Consider the following 18,233-nt stretch of genomic DNA (forward strand, 5'->3'; position numbering starts at 1 on the left):
ATATTAGGTATCAATTGGCCTGTAACTGTAACTATCAATGTATTTTTAGGAATTTTGTAAAATCTTTTTTCTTTTCCCAGCAAATAAAATTGATATTGCTGCTAAAATTGTAGGAAATGTTCATCTTACAAATAAAACAGGTTTCATGATTAGCTTTTATCTTTCTTCTGTAAAGCAAGATGCAGGACCATTGAGAACTTCACATTTTATAGTCAACACTAGGCACGGGAATAACTAACATTACTTTCAGAAGACTTTGCCGACCTTTGGTCTTTCCTATCTCTGTGAGGAATCACAGTAAAAACCAAAATCAACAACACAAAGAAAGAAATATCTTTTAGGGGGATCATATCCTCTGGGTTTCCTAGTGTGTCTTATCATTCATGTTTGTCTTCCAAATTGTAAGCCCTGTAGGGAATGGATTGTTTTGATATCTGTGTGTTGTGCAAGGTCAAGGATACAGTCAGTGCTGAGTAAATAAGCAAATGGTGGTCAGTCAAAATCATAAAAGACATACATAAAAAGTTATATATACATATCTTTGTATAAACAGTGGCTAGGAATTCAAAACTTATGTTCTCTATCCCATCAGACTTTGACCCTAAAATGACATTGTGTCTTTTGAAGGTACTTCTTGGTTTTTGTTGTTTATGGTTTTTTTTGTTAAAATGAAAGATGCTAATGATAAATCAGTACTAATCCTTCTGATCTATTTGTGATAACTTGTTTGTGATAGAGTGTGATAATCCTATTTGTTTTTAATGAGAGTTCTACAATTTTATGTTTCATTTTCAAGGATACTTAGAACAACATCCCTTTAGTGTACAATTCTGTATAGAGCATTTAACAACAGCAACAGAAGTTCTGTAAGAAGAGACATTCCCTTTATTATTATCTGAACATTGTATATTTAATTTGAAGGCAAAAGCTTTAAAAGTGCTGCATAGTTTCCTTGGAGAATATAATATTCTTGGAGAGTTTTTTTAATACATCATCCTGTGATATGTTACAGCAAAATGTAAAAGCAACAAGTAAAGTAGAAAACTGATAATGTTAAAGCATGATCACTTAACATCTACTATTATGTGTTCATTCCTCAGATAGTGGGTGTCTCCTGATATTCTACAGGTAGTGTAAGATCTGATAATCAGGTACCTGTGGTACCATTCACTATTGATAATCAGTCTGTGGTACCATTCACTATTGAGGAAGCACAAAAAACCATTATAAGTCTTTGTTTTCTGTTCATGACTGAGTAATGTGCCAACTACTTTGTTTGAAATATTATTTATAGGTAAAGAAGACTCCATACTGCATTTTCTGTGAAAAACTTCAGCCATAATAATTCAGCTTCACTCTAGTTCTCAAAAAATAAACTCAGGAAAATGAGCTTTATTTGTATTTTACAGGATAATGCCTATGTATCAAACGTGACTTCTGCAGTCCCTTTAAATACTCCATCCACATTCAAGAAGACACAAATGCTTCCAAAACTACAGTTTTCGGATTTTTGAAAGGAAAGGTTTTTCAGATTTTAGTGCCCAAACAATTTGAAAATGGTGCATTCTCTCAAAACTCACAGAGAATATAAGATATCCTCATAGGTCTATTCTACAATCTCTTTCCATCCCATGGAATGGAATTGCTTGTTTCTGATAAACCCTGGTTTCAGGGATTCTAAGCCTGGCTCTTCTCCCCACTGGGATCTCTCCTCCTCACTGCCTTCTAAAGGGTACAGATGAGGACAACAAATAAGCTTGACTGAATAAAGGAAGAGCATAAATCGGATGGGGACAAAAGAAAATCAGACAGTTCTCATGAGGGAAGAGATAATCCTTGTCCAGGCAGCAAACATGTGGGATGTGAGGAGATTTCATTTGAAAAAGGGTAAGCAGGTCGGGTGCAGTTGTCTAAAGCTGTCTTTGGGTGTGAGCAATATTAATGAAGCCTCATTTTCCATCTGCTCTCTCATCGGGGCTACTACTGAAGCTCTACTGGTTAAAGCTTGGCTTGCAATAGGTTGTGGAGCTCCTCACCCAGTATACAGAGTCTGTGCCAGTGCTAAATGCTTAGTGGATTTGTGAGGCCCAGCTGTCCACAGCTGGACTAATCATCTCTGAATACCAGAGGGCACTGCTGGCATTTTCTGTAAGGCAATATAGAAATCTTGGTCTGGAGCATAAGGTGAATTCAATGCTTATATATTTCTGTGTTGGAAAACAGCTTCTTTTTTTATTTTTACTTAGACTGGCAGGATAAATAGTCATTAAGATCACACCCTGGAATTCACTGCATTTAGGGGCCTTCTGTCCTTAAATCTATTTTCAGCACAAGAAACAACACCAGTGATGGAGATACAGAGCTTTAACACAAGTTACTCTGGAAATTATGGTAGCTGGAATCTCCAAGACCTACCAGTTATCATGAGTTCCTATTGTAAACAGCAAAAGATTTTACCTATATGAAAATTAGAACATAGCAAAAAGCATACTTTCAGAAAGAAAAAAAGATGAAGTAATTCTATTCTTTGTTCAAGTTTTTTAAAAAATTGTAACAAAAAACTAGTTCAGCAGTGGTTCAGAGTGTTTGGGGTCATATACAATATTTGGTAGAATAAAACTGACATTGATCTAGAGGACATTTATGACAGATGAATTTGATACCTAGCTTGACCCTGCCATTTTTTTTTTTTGTTATACGGAATAATTCACCACTACTGGCTGTATGGAGCCACTATACTGCAGCTAAACATCATTGGCTGGACTTTTTAGCCAGAAATATTTTTGCACCTGTAATAAAAAGGATAGAAACATAAAGAGAAAGCATTGCTGAAATATTCTTGCATATTTTATTAGGTATTTATAATGGTATGTATCTATATATGTATATATATATCTATATATGTGAAGAAATATGGAAGAGATTGATAGCTAAAATCTTAAAGGTACTTAATGGGAATGAAAGTATTTGCTACAGTTGAATTCTAAGATTGGATTTGTTGCCTTTAGTACAGAAAGATGCAAATTCTTACAGTAAATTCCTGGTTCCTCTGGAAAGTAACTTTTTTATTATTTTTTAATCCTTCATCAGTAGGTACAGGAAGAGGTAGGTAGAGAGCATCTGAAGAAGCAGCTTTAATTTATTGTGAACTTTTCCTCATCAAAATCAGAGACAAGCTACCCTGCGTCCCCATCACTACTGTTTTACCTCACCTACTTTCCAACTAGTTCATTCTTCTCTGATCTCCCTGGAGTAGAGATCAGCCTATACCATGTTCCTGTGGTCTCGTTTCCCACTCACAGAAATTTGCTTTACAGTAGGAACAGGATTTCAAAAAAAAGGTCAGACAGATGGAGACAGTGCAACTTAGACCAATAAGCTGACAATAGATAATATGTTAATGAGTATTCTTGATTTTCTGTAGACTAGGACATGCTTTAAATGTGGCTTTCAGATGTGACATAAACATTCATATTTTTCCATAAGAAAGTGCATGATATTAATATTTTTTACTGAATATGCAAATAAATATACTTTAGAATATGTGATAAGGAGAAATTAAAACCTTAAAAATGAAGTTAATAAGCTATGATGGTCAGTCAAAGATTTGTGAGTGGGTAGAGACACTTTCTATCTCTCAATGTTTGATGTCAGAGGATAGAGATGAAGTGGCTTACAACATACAATAACTTGGTACTTTTTTTATATTTTCCAGTTTCTAGCTTCCTGAAACTTCCCTCAGTTTCACAGGATGTACAATTTGGCAGTATAGATAAACAATAGTGTATAAATAAATATAAATATAAATATTTGTGCTGGTTTAAGAGTTAACCAGCAGGGGAAATGAACTCAACTCAAAGGAGAGATTATAAGTCAGAATAACAATTTACTAAAATAATACAGTAAGTGGTCTTAACCCACAAAACCCAAATGTATAACCCAGTACCCTGGGGCATGAACAAAGTGGTGTTCCTTGGGTCCCGCTTGAGTCCAAAGTAAAGGGAGAGGGGAAGAACCTGCTGGTGGGAGAGCTGTTGCAGTCTGGTCAAAAGTGGTGATTGCAGTGAGATGCTGGGGGAAGAGCTGTTGCAGTCTTTCTCTGGATCCCACAGAGTGGTTGAAAAATGTTCCAAGACTCCAAGATTATGTATCCTCCAGTTCAGGCAGAAATGCTCAGTGCTTCCCTCAGGGCGGGGAGTTCCACAAAGGGTGTGAGGACAGGAGCATCCTCCTATCTCACAGGCCTCTTAACACCTAGTTTATAGCCTGAGGAGTCAGGCTCTATGGGCAGAGGGTGCGAATAGTCTGTTGACAACAGTTTCTGGGAAATGGCATGGAAGGCTATAGAATACACAGTTTTGGGTTACACCCATACCAGGATGAACTGGTCTCAGTTGTCCTAACTAGGACAATATTTTATGCTAATATCTATAAAATGTAGTGTAGTTCTTAGTGCATAAGCACTTTTTTTGGCCTACAATTTAAAACACAGTTTTAGAAACAGGTTTTTAATGTATTTTTATATTTGACTGGTCTTCTTTTTTTTACGCCTGCATTGCATACTACAGTTATTCACAGGAAAAAAAGCCCCAAACCACAAATGGATTTGCATCTTCCAGTGTCTTTTACTGTGGAAATAATTTATCTATTAGTCCAGAAAAGCACTTAAAATTTGTAAAACCAAAACAATATTCAGAGTAATGAAATGGACTAAAAATATTGGGCAGGGACTTTTGAGATATGATACATTCTATAATTACTATGTAGAATAAAAAAAGCATACGTGCAAATCTGTATGATGCTCCTGACATTCCAGTAATTGCACCTATCCACACCACCTCAATATTTAATCTAAGATGGAACTTATCTTGGGGAAAAAGAATCTCTCTATATATATATCTTAAATAATTTAAAAAACACTGAATAAAACAAGCCCAGAACTCAAATCAAAATGTAAGGAAAGCAGTTTAAAATATCTCCTGATAGGTCCCAAACTGGTAGCAGAATATGTGGCCAGCATTTCTAAGCAAAGCATAAACTCATGACCACCTCACGATCATAGACCTGCTGGCAATAGATTTTCACTTTAGAATATCACCATTTTAGTCATTCACTTACAAATCTATACACATGAGATTGGTGGCAAGGACTTCTTTAAGTATATTTTCTTCACTGAAGTAAAAATGTGACAGCCACCATAATAAAAACAGAGACATAAAAAAAAATCCTCACATGGGTGAGATCCTAAGTTCCTGTACAGTACAATTGCTCTCAACAGACATATAAAAATGTTCTATACAGCACTCTGCTGAGTTCTGGTGTTGTGATACTGCTGTTGGAGGCTAATGAACAACCTCACGACACTTTTGGAACTGCAGTGATAAGCCCCTAAAAAAATACATTGTCTTAGAATTAGTGCATATTGTTTCCTTCCATGTCTTCCACTTGAGGAGTAGCCTGTGCCCAACACAAAGTGTGTCTTTTTTTGACCATCGAATGCTCTGTTCCTTTCCTAAAAGGATCATGGTAAGTCAGAAACCATTTGCAGACAGCTGGTGCTATACCAACTATTTTTTTGCAACAAATGGGGAACACAGGGTGTCTAATCTGAAGTCTGAGCTTCAGTCCATCACTATAAAAATCTAGTCATGCAACATTAGGTGAAGAACCTTTGGGTTTTTTTAATTTCACTGGGGAAATGATCTGAGTTAGAACTAATTTTCCTCTCATGCTATTTGATCTGGATCAGATGTCCAAGCTGTTCAGTACTCTAAGTACATGAGCAATTTTGCTGGTGCACAGGAATGAAAAGTGAGAGGATGAGAACAACGGACAAAGCAGAAAAATTAGGCAACTTCTTTTGATGGCAGCACCAGTCTGTCACCTTGGGTGTAACACAACCCCCTGGAGTGGAGTCACATTGGGAACTGTTTGTGTATGTGACAACCTGGTCTGAGAGGAAAGAGACTTTCAAAAATTCCAGACAAAATGATATATATATCCAGGGAAACCCTTGACTTGGGTTAATTAGCTTAGAGAAAACTGAAGAATTGCCCCATGTACTTTATTTTTACTAGATCCCCATTTTGTTCCTTCTTAACTTTCTTCTCCGTTCTTTCTCCTGCTTTGATTTAAAGACAATTTTACTGGTTTTTCCTTTCTGTATTCTTTTTTTAATTTTCTTTTCTTCTTTTAGAATTTCTGATAAAGAGCTATGATTGCAGATCATTGCAAGCGCATTCCAGTTTCAGTAACTTTTAGGGGGATGATGCAGCTCTGGTGAATAGTTGCTGGAAGACAGGTTTAAACGTAGAGTAACTCTCTTAAATCATCATCCCTGTAGAGTCAATTAAAGTTACTGGACAAGGAGCCCATGTGCCATCAGTAATGATTATGGCAGGCCATATATATGAAAAACACTTGATTTTTTTTCATAGAACACAACTGTTTGAAATCTGCTCCTGCATTCTGCAGCATAGAGGCAACTGTGCTACTTCAAAGTATAAGGACAGAAGGGCTCAGTAACAATATATTGTGTCACTGTCCAATTAAGAAAAGCAAAATAAAGTTCCTGAAATAGCTTTCAATTAACACTTACTGCATGGCATAGTATATCTACTTTCTTAAAGGGCCATTAATTGTTAATATACTGCAATTAGGCCTTAAGTATGTGATTAATATTCTATTAGATGCTTATTTAATGTTATTTGGCATTCATTACCAATGAATAGATATTTAATTGAAGGCTGCTTCCTCCTTAGTAGAATGGCTGATCTCCTTTTGCCCCTTCCATGATTACTTTCTGCTATTTGTTTTTCTTCAGAGCATTGCCTTTAAGGTTGTAGAATTATTCTTCTTCTTGTGGTTCACTTGGCTAAGCAGAAAATAACCAGTTTTTTATTCCATAATACCTATTCAGATAAGTGTGCTGGGATTATAGATGCATTGAAGCACACAAAAATTCAGCAAATTATATCTTAACCCCCAGTATACAGGGTTTGATGAAAGAAAGTAAAAATGTCATAGTGCTTTTTTTCCTGCTCCCTCCCCTTTTGTTCCCTTCCTCCACCCCCTTCTTCTCCAGCATTACCAGCTGTAATAGATGTGAGTAGGGCAAATGAGGCAGAGAAAATACGGCAACAAATAAATATGGTAATATGATTGCCTTATGGAGAAAACTTTTAAATTGCTTTCCAACAAGATGAACCTGTTTCTGTTAGGTGATACACAAAGCTGATGCAGATGGGAGAGACTGTGTGAGTTACAAAGCATACTGCCCTCATGAGGTCGACACCCCACTGGTTGGAATTTGCGTTCACAATTGTCCTATTTCAGTTTAAAATCAGATAGCATAAAAAGAAATTGTCAAGTCAATTGCTCCATGTCCAGCTTGAGATACATAAAAGGAGTCCAGTATTCAACAGCAGCAATAATCTAAACCTTGAAAATCCAGCCACCTTGAAAGTTTTTCCTGTTGTGTTGGCAAGAACGACTAATCACTAAGCACAAAACAGTTTTGAAGGACCATTAGCTGCACTCATATTACTAGGTGGTCAATAAACAAGCAAATTCACTAAAATGTGTTTCACACTGTTGAATGCAGTTTGAATATATTCACTTCTCAGATTTATTTGTTCGATTCAGAAAGAAGATGAGTATTAAAGAACTACATAAGGAATAAAATTATGTAAATATGTTCAAAAGTTAAGGATAAAAATTTTGTGTTGGAGCATGTACAGCTGGTAAAGGTCTGGGAGCGACTGAGGGAGCTGGGGTCATTTAGTCTGCAGAAAAGGAAGGATGCTCTTACAAATTGTCCACTGAGTTATTAGTTTACTGGAATACCAATAATGACATGTACAAAATAACCCCTCATAGTTCTTTTCACCTTTTTTTAACAAGAGTCCTACATTTGGATGAAGGATTAGGGAACTCCAGGAACTTAAGTTAAGCTCTCAGAACTTTTTCTTTTTCTTTTTCTTTTTCTTTTTCTTTTTCTTTTTCTTTTTCTTTTTCTTTTTCTTTTTCTTTTTCTTTTTCTTTTTCTTTTTTTTTCTTTTTCTTTTTCTTTTTCTTTTTCTTTTTCTTTTTCTTTTTCTTTTTCTTTTTTCTTTTTCTTTTTCTTTTTCTTTTATTTTCTCTTTCTTTCTCTTTCTCTTTCTCTTTCTCTTTCTCTTTCTCTTTCTCTTTCTCTTTCTCTTTCTCTTTCTCTTTCTCTTTCTCTTTCTCTTTCTCTTTCTCTTTCTCTTTCTCTTTCTCTTCCTCTTCCTCTTCCTCTTCCTCTTCCTTTTCCTTTTCCTTTTCCTTTTCTTTCTTTTTTCTTTTTTTTTTTTATTTATTTATTTTATTTTCTTCTAGATGATCAATTATACAAAGAATGCTAACATCAGTTATGAGGCACAGGATAGATCTGAATAATGAAAAAAAATAACAGTACATTAAAATAACAATACAATAAGAACATTCCTGTTAGACTGAATTCAGGGCTGTTAATTAATACCTAATTATACATAATCATTTCTTGGGGAAAAAGAAGAAACCCTCAAATGAGGTTTATAGAGGAAACATTTCAAAGGCAGACGCTACAGTCATTAAATGAAGAGCCAAAGCTATTTTTCAGTCAGATTCAAGTCACTTGTTCTCTTCATAACTGAATACATGGTTAGATATGTTTATAGGTTTAACTCTGAAGCTCTGAAGGCTGGTCCATGGTTCTGTCAGTACAGTCTGGCTCTATCAAGCCAAGCTAGGCTAACAACTCATCCAATTGCTCTATTGGTGTTTTATGCTCTGAATTATTTAAAACATAAAAATTTTTACCTTGAGCTTCAGATTAATCACCAACACTATTAACAGAAGACAGTGTGACTTTGAGGACCAGTGCAGCCAGAACTACTTTGCCTGGTTGCATAGTGATAGCCAATTTGTTTCTGGGAAACCTATTTCTGCAGTGTTTTAAACAGATCACTCTCTTCATATTTCTGGTTAATGCTTGCCTCCCAGGGCTTGACCTAAATGCATTATTTCAAGAAGTTTTATAAAAAAATGCTTTTGTCTCTAGTCATCGCTATTGACTTCTTGTTAATTGGGATTGTACTTCATTGGTAAACAGAAGGCGCTGTTGTATTCATTCTGTTGATTTGTACCTGTCTGCTGTGGGTTAATGGCACGATTAATAAACATTTCACACTGAATTTCCACTATCAGAAGAGCAATATTATTCAATGACTGACTTTTACCTTAGGCTTTAGTTCAACTCATTCCTGTTTGGCTTATCTAGAAAGGAGAATATTAACCTTAAAAACCACAAGTAATTATATTTCAGCAATGTGTAGTATTATAGTGATATTTATTCAGCTCTTCATTCCCTTAGTAACTTCCTGCACCATAACTTGGCATCTTTTTTTTAAGCTTACATCTGACATTTGCCTACCTCTGAGTATTCAAAAAATGCTCCAAATGGTACTAATTTCAGATGGTTAGACATTTCAAGCTAAAAATTCCAACTGGCTACATAAGCTTTCAGTAGCCTAATGTCATTAGTTTCCAGCTTCCTCTGACCCTTCTGTTTTTGTTATACGTTTCATGACCAAATTCAGCGCAGGAATACAGCCTGCGCTTAGTATTAGCAATACTGAATTGAGATTTCAGCAACCTTTGACCTAACATTGTACTGACTGTTGCTTATTACATTTTCAGGCTTCTTTCACCTTAGACTAGCGTTTGCTAGTCCCTTTAAAATGAGTCTGTCCTTCGTAACTGAATCCCAACATAACTAAATTTCCCAGGAAATTTTTAAGCAAACTGGGAGGAAAAAAATTCTTTGAATGTTGCCACAGTCTTGATTCTGAACTTCACAACTGCAGCCATCTTAAAGTGAAGAAAGAGAAGCCATAGCAATTAGAAATATTAATTTCTGTTAGAAAATGTGGATTTTATCTTGAAAACATTTAAGGAAAGAAGAGAAGTGGGTTTACATGTTTGCGTGCTTTTCCCCATTAAGCGAGAAATATCTGATTTTGATAAGATATTTAGATACAATTAACAAGATCATTCTGCATAAATCCTCAAGATATGTGTAATTATAATAAAATGAAAATTCTCTGTTTTCAGTACAATTCCTATATGTGGGACTTGCCCATGTAGTGGAGACGTCATGGTTACACCGAAAGACAGGAAAGAAAAAAGAGGGTTATTTCATGTCATACACTTCAGCTGAATATTAAGCACTACAGATTCCCATTGTGAAAGGGGAAAAGAGTGCATATCAGGCAGAAGAATACGTTCATGAGCAGTATACTCTTGGTTGGATATGAACATTGACCTGTTGAAGCCGTCCAGAGGAGGGCCACCAAGATGATTAAAGGGATGAAGCACCTCTTTTACATAGAAAGGCTGAGGGAACTGGGATTGTTCAGCCTGGAAAAGAGAAGGCTTTGGACTGACCTAACTGTGGCCTTCCAGTACCTGAAGGGAGCCTACAAGAAAGGTGAAGACAGACTATTTAGCATGTAGTAACAGGACAAGGGGAACAGCATAAACTGGAAGAGCATAGGTTTAGATTAGATATTAAGAAGAAATTCTTTACTTTGAGGGTGATGGAAAAGGTTGCCCAGAGAAGCTGTAGATACCCATCCATGGAAGTGTTCAAGGCAAGTTGGATGGGCTTCTGAGCAACCTGGTATAGTGGAAAGTGTTCCTGGCCATGGCAGGGTGAGGTTGGAACTAGATGAGCTTCAAGGTCCCTTCCAACCCAAGCCATTCTGTGAATCTGTGATTCTATGATTTCGTAATTCTGTGATTCCATGACTCTACATTAGCTATTCCTGTCTTCCCCATGCAAGAAAACAAGATCAAAATAAGCTAAACAAGCTCTTCCATCCTAAGTGGCTTTTTTACCCATAAATGTAGAAAATAAACAAATAAAATATGGTACTCAAGGTAATACTCCTCATCTAGTTGTAATACTCGTGTAAGTCTTCTCCCAGCTCTGTTTTACCTGATGGCAGTCCTCTCACTTTTAGCAGGGTGGCACTCTCAACAAGCTTCCTACTTGCTCTGTGCTCTTCTAACCATGGTTTTTTCATTGCTGGTGGTTTTATGTCCTTCTAATTTAGAATCAGTAGTCACCCCCACCCAGCAATCTCAAGGACATATGAGCACCTTCTAATTTCAAAATCTAATCAGCTGTTTCCACCCACCTTTAAAGTCTCACACAGACAATTACAGTGGACAATGGCCAGGAAACGCTAAACTGCATTAAAACACAGAGAAAGACAGAAGCTAAAATCTGCCTGATGCACTACCCCCAACCAATATATTAATTATATTGGCACAGTATGGAAATCTTCAGCAAAACACCCTCAGTATGACCTTTCTAATAAGAGATCAATAACAGTAAAGTGGGAAAAAAAGAAATGTGTGTGTCCTTTTTGAACTTGAGGGAGTGCAAGTTGAGTACAATCCATATTCTGTTACACTTCACATTCTCACTCCCTATACTTCTGCCTGGCTGCCTGAATAAACTCTCAGTTTCATGGCCAGTGTAAAATACAAGGTTAAGGAGAAATGACCATTTGGCCTTCATTTTATTGTAGATTGTTCCTAAAATGTTTGCCTTTGTACTGTTGTTTGCTTTTGGTTAAGAGCTGAGCTCTTGTGGTTCACCCAGATGTGCCCTGGAGTCTTCTGTCCTTCCAACTTATCACCTGACAGCAATGATTGTATAGTGTAATTAAAAGTCAATGCTAGCTTTTGGGATATATGCAATAATAAAAGAACCATCTGAAATTAGGACTTAAATAATAAAGGGTTCAGGGACATGTAGGCTGGTATTTGTTATGCATTTTAATAGAGGAAGTTTGCAGCTAATTGGAGGCTAACTAAACCCTTTGGACACATTTCAAGTCACATAAGTCCTTTTTTTTCTCCCCAAGGAATCTGATAGGCCATGCAGCTTAGTACTGCCTTTTTCTATCTTAATTACCACATTGAATTGTGCTAATGTAGGTTTACTTTAGAGGCATGTGTTATGATTATAATCCAGGCAAGAGTTTCTACTACCGTCTTCACAATCTAGTTTAAACACCTCTCCATCTGCAAATAGTAGAAGAAGAAAAAAATTAAAGACCAATTTGCTTCTCAAACTAATGCCTTGTAACTCATGTACATGTATCTAGAGAAAGTAGGTCACCTGAGTTACTCTGACCCACCCCAGCAGCTTGTAAACAATGTCGTTGTTATTCTGTATTTAAGATATTACTAAATCTGATTTTATATAATATTATATTTTCATTGGGCTGCAAGAATGGTCCTTGCCACTCTTTATAGCGGCTCTGAAGAGACTCATCAGATTTAAATATGTTAAGCCTGTGAATGGAAATCTGTATTATTCAATGGGGATAACAGGGAAAAAAATGTCGTGACAACCCCATTTATTTGCTGCTTGTGGAATTTTGCAGTTTTGCTCAGTGAACCCAGTAAGCTGACCTTCATAATTCAGGCTGCAGTTAGGGAGAAGCAGAAGCACTTTAAAAGAAAAGTGAAATACAGACCTGTTGTGTTTTGTAAATGTCAGCAGAAAATGCTGAATAATACTAAAATCACAAACAGCAACAAATCTCTCATACTTTACCATACTTTACATGCTTTGGACATGTATGCACAACTTTTTTAAGGAATTAGCAAAATGGTTGAGTTTAAAAAAAAATATCTTGGAGGTTTTTTGAGGTTAACATTTAAAAATTTGATCCAAAATGTTATAATTACCTCATCTCCAGTTTTCCATGAAGCAAAGTGGTTTGTGTGAGTATACACAGGCAGAATTCCAAGTCTGTAGTTACTTCTCTATTTTATAGAGATATTGAGGCATTTTTGGCCAAGAAATCTACCAGCAGCAAACGTACAAATCTCAGCAAACTTTGGTCTTTTTCTCCCTTTCCTACCTCCAAAAATTAAATGATTTTTGGTACATATGCGCCAAGGATTTTCATTCATAGCTACCTAAGCTGTACTTCAGGATAAGGAAAAGGCCTGTCTTCTTCTACTCTCTTGAGTTGCCTATTTATTGCTGTAGCAGTCTTTTGACCTCCCAGCATCACTGTGCACTGTTGTGCAATGCTGAAAGAGTTTGGATAACCCACACGTCTTGTATTGCAAGACATATTTGATACACTTATGTTATTTTCAATTTCTGCAAGATCAGGAAACAAAAAAAGGCATTAACTTGTTTCTCAAGAGGCTTACATATCCTTGGCCTTCTAGGTGAAAAGTCTGAGGAGATCCCTGCCCCAAGTTTCTGTGTGTTAAACCCTCTGATTTTTATCATCCTTCTCCTTGAGGAAGGAGGGCTGCTTTTTCTGTGCAGTAGTTTGCTGAGGCTTGGCACAAAAAAGATGATGGATACCCTATTCACATCTTGGTCAATGTGCAGAGAATATTATTGAATAAAATTAAGTGTTCTGACTAGTGTATGACAGAGCATGTAATCAGGAGCAGGAAATAGCACTGGACTTGGAAAAGGATAGGACATGAAAACGCACTGAGTGTATAACTAAGAGTTGACCTCAGATCTTCTTCATTGTTGCTGCAACAGCCTGCCTTACTGTTAAGGAGACATGATTTTTGGAAAGTGAAAGTGAACAATTTTTCCTTGTCATCCCTTTCCTCGTTCTTCATCCTCTCTCCCTGTTCTTTCCTCTTTGCTTATCAATGCCACAGACAGTTCTCCTGTCAAAACCCACTCTTTCATTTCACAGTCTCACAGTCGAGCACTGAATATTTCCAATGCAGAGGTACTCCTTCTGTTATTGCTTTTTGAAAATACTTTTTCCAGGAAGAAACTAGTTTGCCCAAATGTAAAAAAGGAGAAAAATTTACTGGAGAAATAATAGTAAAACAAATGTGCTGGTGATATTTGGAAAAATACTGGCATCCACTTTTGGCTGAATTCAAACAATTACAGCTTTCAGTAAAACATGACAGTCTTAGTATTTAGTCTGAGATCAACCACTTTTCATGCTTATATCTGACGCATTCTACATTTTATAGAGATCATTAGCTGCCTTCAACAGTTCTGTAGAGGGACAAAATACATTTTGTCACATATTTTGTTTCAATTACATATAAGGGTATAGGTCTTGTTTTGCTCTTCTTTAATTTAAATTGACATCAATTAGATATGAATTAAATTTCTCCTTGATCAATTCTTTTTCTACTTTATTGGACTTTCTTATCTTTACAAAAATTTTTCCCGAATATGATTTCTTGTGTTCTGTGCAACAGAAAGATTTTTTTTCTGCTTCTTAGTTTTTGAGTTAATTTACATATTCTTTGACAAGTTAAACCATCTCACACAGGTCTGCTCATGTGCAGTAGTTTCCAACATTCTTATCCTTCATTATGCTTACCCTCTGTGCCTTTCCTTCATAAATTGATAGATCTAAGCCTGACAGAGTTCAAAAAGCATTTCAGTGATACCGTTGGGCACATGGTATGACTCTTGGAGATGGTCCTTGTCCTAGTTAGGACAACTGAGACCAGTTCATCATGGTATGGGTGTAACCCAAAACTGTGTATTCTATAGCCTTCCATGCCATTTCCCAGAAACTGTTGTGCATAGACTATTCACACCCTCTGCCCATAGAGCCTGACTCCTCAGGCTATAAACTAGGTGTTAAGAGGCCTGTGAGATAGGAGGATGCTCTTGTCCTCACACCCTTTGTGAAACTCCCCGCCCTGAGGGAAGCACTGAACATTTCTGCCTGAACTGGAGGGTATATAATCTTGGAGTCTTGGAACATTTTTAACCACTCTGTGGGATCCAGAGAAAGACTGCAACAGCTCTTCCCCCAGCATCTCACTGCAATCATCACTTTTGACCAGACTGCAACAGCTCTCCCACCAGCAGGTTCTTCCCCTCTCCCTTTACTTTGGACTCAAGCGGGACCCAAGGAACACCACTTTGTTCATGCCCCAGGGTACTGGGTTATACATTTGGGTTTTGTGGGTTAAGACCAATTGTTTGTTTGATTGATTGTACTTACTGTATTATTTTAGTAAATTGTTCTTCTGACTTATAATCTCTCCTTTGAGTTGAGTTCATTTCCCCTGCTGGTTAACTCTTAAACCAGCACAGTCCTGTGCAGGGTTAAGGGTTAGACTTGACGATCCTTGTGGATCCCTTCCAACTCAGCATGTTATGTGATTCTGTGCTTCCTCCATTTGCATTGCCTCCTCTGTTCCATTTTTCCCTTGACTGGACAAACACAATCTGCCTAGGTTTTTCTTTTTATTTCATAATACTATTTTGATTTTAACACTGACTTGTAAAATATAGCTATAGAACATTTTGTATTTAGTTCTCCTTTTCATCTCTGACTCTATAAATTAGAGTTTTTTCCCAAGTACTGTCAATTTAGTTGTTCTTTTGCTGATTAAACACAATTCCATTTTCCTGGCTTCATCTCTGTTCTCCCTCTGAAGACTTTTTCATACAATTCCCATATTTTCTAACATTTCAGTATCTATTAACCTGTGCCTCTTGACTGGCAGCTGAAACTTCAGTTTAAATCCTGAAATATAACTGAAGGGTCACAAAAAACAAAGATAATGAAGATGGTAGATATGACACCATACTATGAATATGCCTTAGTGGTGCATAGAGGTCATCCTGGCAATTTATCTTTACTTTGAGTTCTTTTAACTAATTAGTTACCTTTTCCACTGAGTACTCACAGTCCTTTGGTATTCATAAGTTTTTTTCTTTTGTTGTAGAATGGAAAAAGGGTGCTTTTCTTCTTTTTTTTTTCCTACTTGGGAAACCCTCTTTAAATATAATTTCTTTAGTTTGAGGCAAGTTCAAGTGGTAGTGAAAATACTGGTTTTGTACCATTACATATTTATGAAGTTATTTCAAAAAAGTGTTTGTTGATAAGCAAAAACTCCACATTTTAACTCTAAAGTATACCTACATTACAAAGGTCTTACTGAAAGTTATATGTCTTAGTGAGAGTCTACATGTATAACCTTTTGAGTAACTCCCTGAATAAAAAAATTTGGAATGATATTTTCCTGCATCACAGCCATCCCCACAGGTGCTTTATGTACTTCTGTTTTCTGTGCTCGGGGGTCACTTCAATTTTCCTAACACAATTTGCACATTTAGGCCTCATTTAGAATGTTATATCTCTAACTGGTATTAACAGAAATCTTTAAACAATCTTTTCTGGATTCATTTTCTTCTATAAAATTATTAAAAAAAGTTGAAGGCCAGTTTCTGTATCCTAGGAGGTGGGCAAAAAAGTATCAGAATGTAACTCACACTCTCTATCTCTTCACTGTTCTCCCTTTTTGTGAAGCAACTGACTCTGTTCCAGTCACCTTGAACAGAAAAAGCAGAAGAACAGGATTATAGTATCTCATGATCTTTGCCCATTTTCTGCCTCCTACTTAATCTCTGAGAACTGGGTAAACAGTCTTTGCTTTTCCTCTTTGTTGGTACATAGGCTGAGCAATGGCAAAGACAACCTAATTCTTGATGGAGTTCTTAGCGGTTTTTGAAATATCATTGCTGCTTGATCTGATGTTATCTTTTCATAATGGCTATGCAAAATGCTGGATGCTGTTTTAAAAGCAAATTAAATTGAATGATAGTAAGCAAGCAGAAGACTATTCAGTAAAATATGTTCTACTGCTTCCCTGTATTTCAGAGAAGGATCAAAAGTTCCAAACATCACACATATTTCCTTGCAGAATATTCTGAGGCACAGTGGTATGGCACTTTGGAATCAGAAGATAGATATAGCAATACTTATCAAACCAATACAATTCAATCTCAAGCTGACATGCAGAGCTTTATGTGAAGACACAACATGTTCATGGAATTGGTCAGATACAACCTTATGTACAAAAAGCAAGATCTGAAAAAAATCCCCAATTCCATGCTTGATCAGAAACAAGTGACAAAAGAAAGACAAAGAAAGAAGCCAAGACAGATAGAATATGTGTTGAAATGAAAAATAAATCAGACTAGTTCTATCCAGCAACTCAGCACGGTGGCATTTTTCTATGACATGAACTGAATGGTAAGATTCCTGGATACGAGTAATGGTCACAACATGGGAATACTGTTTTTGCAGAGAAGAGAAAAAACAAGTATACAGAGAAAATTAAAGGATAATATCAAGAGCATAGGGGGACCAACTGTTGGAATAAGGCTCAGTGGCACAGCGTGGCTAGAAAAGATTCTAGAAACAGAAACATAACCTCCCCTTTTTAACCACTACCAGAGCTTTCTTCTCCTTTCAGCCTGTGTGTGAAGCATCCTGTATGCTGTATATGAACCTGTGGCAATGAAGTTGATACTGTGTATGGTACCACTCAATATGGTACTACATAGTGTGATTCTTGGGTTGATCCTGTGCAGGGACAGGAGTTAGACTTCAATGATCCTTGTGGATCCCTTCAGGATATCCTACGATTCTACAACACTCCTTCTTTTGGTGAGTATAGCAGGATATGAATAAGAGATGAGGGGCAAAATAGCACCATTCAAAGCTTCAACAAGTCAAAGCTCTAGAAGCAGCAGCTATGTGGAAGACTGTCCTTGAGAACCAAGTGGCTATGACCTCACCTACTCTCCAGCTCAGCTGGAAAACTTTTGAGAGGGTACACAGTTATTTCTGCTCTGCAAGTATGTTGTCAAAGTAACCACTGCAATATAGACAATAGGGCAGGGCAAGCAGACTTTACAGCTTTGCACAATTTAGTTCAAGGATCATGTATAGTGTACATAAAAAAAAAAAGTGAGGATTAAGTACAGTGAAATTCATCACCATGAATATTAACCCACTCTCTTGAAGTAACATTTTGTTGATGAGTCCCTAGCCAGTGATATTAAACAGTATACTAGCACTTGGGGGAAGTAGTATGATAGTCTATGATACAATATTATATTTAGGTGATTATTTAATTAGTGTAATGCAGTGTTATTCCTCAGCCAGACAACCAGAACCAAGATATAATTGTGAATTCCCAATGATATTTCAATAAATACTCTTTTAAATGAGCAGTGAGTTATAAGAGAGCCTAAGACTACTTTTGTCAAGATCATTCATTGCAGTTTGGAAGAATACCTCAAATTTATAGACATACAACTAAACCTGGAGTAAGATTTTGAAAGCAATCTTTGCTCAATCCTGCTACTATTTGGACATGGGCATACTTATTTTTCT

The 18,233-nt window shown here is 36.5% G+C and overlaps 1 long non-coding RNA gene across 1 annotated transcript; it reads right to left on the reverse strand.

The window, feature by feature from the left end:
• Positions 1 to 8,322: 8,322 nt before the first annotated feature.
• On the reverse strand, positions 8,323 to 17,525 carry LOC113988698. Its single transcript, XR_003541007.2, has 3 exons — positions 17,286 to 17,525; positions 16,322 to 16,380; positions 8,323 to 8,410 (listed from the first exon to the last, which is right to left on the reverse strand). It is a non-coding gene; the product is annotated as an uncharacterized LOC113988698 (long non-coding RNA).
• Between the last annotated feature and the right edge of the window lie 708 nt (positions 17,526 to 18,233).

The sequence above is a fragment of the Pipra filicauda genome, unplaced genomic scaffold (genome assembly GCF_003945595.2).
Source record: "Pipra filicauda isolate LSUMZ 115617 unplaced genomic scaffold, ASM394559v2 scaffold52_size3558583_pilon, whole genome shotgun sequence".
In the NCBI taxonomy this organism is placed as follows: Eukaryota; Metazoa; Chordata; class Aves; order Passeriformes; family Pipridae; genus Pipra; species Pipra filicauda.